Raw genomic sequence first — 2,500 nt, forward strand, 5'->3', positions numbered from 1 at the left:
GGTATAGTATAAACTGCAATAGAACAGATTCCCATATAAGAAACTAGATGTACAACACCACAATTACGTTTTTTTCTATACCAACCATTGTGTAATGACTGAAATCCGAAATCAGAATAGCCTTATTCGAACAAACATTACAAATAACCAATCGCAAATCACACTACTATCACCCAAACACACATGACAAAAACATAACCGTAACAAACAGTAACGAAAAATAACAATCGTAACACACAGAACACATTCACACACAACCTTATTATCCAACCTCCTTCTAGCGAAATAAAAACACGGGGTCACCCACCACAACGACCTCTGACCTGCCTCCCGGACTGACCTGGCTCTCGGCGAGGGTGAGGACTGAGGATGAGATGAGGCCAAGGAGTAGACCTGCGAGTCGGAAGCCGCCAAGGAAGAGGAGAGGAAGGAGGAGCTCGCCAAAGTCCCCGGGGTGGTTGTGCCTGTACCTGCCATCACCCAATCCACGTCAGCGCCTGCGCGGGGAGAACGAACGGGCAGGTGATTTAAGAGGAACGTGGGAGAGAGAGGGTGAGGTGGGAGAGAGAGAGAGAGGGGGGGGGATGGGGGAAAGGAGGAAGGTGGGAAGGAGGGAAGGAGGGAAGGAGAGAAGGAGAGAGCGAGAGAGAGAGAGAGAAAGAGAGAGAGAGAGAGAGAGAGAGAGAGAGAGAGAGAGAGAGGAGAGAGAGAGAGAGAGAGAGAGAGAGAGAGAGAGAGAGAGAGGGAGGGAGGGGATGGGGGATGGGGGAAGGGAGGAAGGGGAGAGAAAGAGAGAGAGAGAGAGAGAGAGAGAGGGAGGGGGGGGGGATTAAAGGAAGGGGGATGGGGGATGGGGGAAGGGAGGAAGGGGGAGAGAAAGAGAGAGAGAGAGAGAGAGAGAGAGGGAGGGGGGGGGGGGGATTAAAGGAAGGGGAAAGGGAATGGATTGGAGGTGAGATAGGAGGAAGGGAGAGAGAGGAGAGGGGGTAGAAGTGGTGAGGGATGAAAAGGGGAAGGAGATGAGGGAGGGTGAGAGGGAAGACTAGAGGAAAGAAGGGAGGAAGGATAAAAGGGGCAACGGGAGGGAGAGGGTGGAGGCATGGTGAAGGAATGAACGAGAAAAGAGAGGAAGGATTGGGTGAGAGGACGGGAGGGATAGGTATATGGATGGGATGGGAGGGAGAAGAGGAGAGAGAGAGAGTGTAGTGAGTGCTGCCTGATTGATGACGATGTTATTTTTGGTGTTGTGCATTTTTCTTTACTTGTGGCGTGGAAAGAATCAGTAATTTTCACTAGAATTTTTCATTAAACGTTAATATATATTAGTAAGGATCACAGTTCAAAAAGAGTGAAAACTAAATATATATATATATATATATATATATATATATATATATATATATATATATGTATATATATGTATATATATATATATATATATATATATATATATATATATATGTATATATATGTATATATATATATATATATATATATATATATATATATATATATGTATGTATATATACACACACATATATATATATGTATATATATATATATATATATATATATATATATATATATATATATATATATATATATATGTATATATATATATATATATATATATATATATATACATACATATATATATATATATATATATATATATATATATATATATATATATATATATATATATATCATACAGTGTCTGTACACACACACATACAGTAATAAATACATACAAACTCATTCTGTATTTCTGTCTATCCCTCTCCTTATCTGTCTATCTGTCTCTCTTTCTCCCTCTCTCCCCCCCTCTATCTCTCTCCCTCCCCCTCTCTCTCTCTCTCTCTCTCTCTCTCTCTCTCTCTCTCTCTCTCTCTCTCTCTCTCTCTCTCCCTCCCTCCCTCCCTCCCTCCCTCCCTCCCTCGCACTCACTCCGTCCCTCACCCTCCCTCCCTCCCTCCCTCCCTCACTCACTCCCTCCCTCCCTCCCTCCCTCCCCCCTCTCGCTCTCCCTCTCTCTCTCTTCCTCCCATATGTCCGTCGCTCCAACACACATGCAAGGACGCACCAGACTCACACACAATCGGATATCATGTCGGATAAATCGATGGATGTGGCAAAGACCCAATTTTGAACGCATTCCAAGCTACTCACGTGACCTCATACTGAGTGTATGAGTAGGTGAGTATGAATGAGTGAATGGGCGAAGTGTACTGTATGAGTTACTAATACTAATAATAATAATAGTAACTCGTGCAATCTATTTCTGTTTGTCAATTGTAAAATACTGATATGAATAATTAATCAAATTCTAGTGGGTGAGTATCATGAATTTTCAATTGATGATTTAGTCATGTTTCACAACTACGCAGCAGTGTACAAGTATCTGCTGCATGAAAAAAAATATCTAGCTCTCCCATGTTACATTTTATGCACGCATGAAGATGCATACACAGACACATGCTTAAACACATACATGCGCACA

This window comes from Penaeus vannamei, chromosome 27, assembly GCF_042767895.1.
Source record: "Penaeus vannamei isolate JL-2024 chromosome 27, ASM4276789v1, whole genome shotgun sequence".
NCBI lineage: Eukaryota > Metazoa > Arthropoda > Malacostraca > Decapoda > Penaeidae > Penaeus > Penaeus vannamei.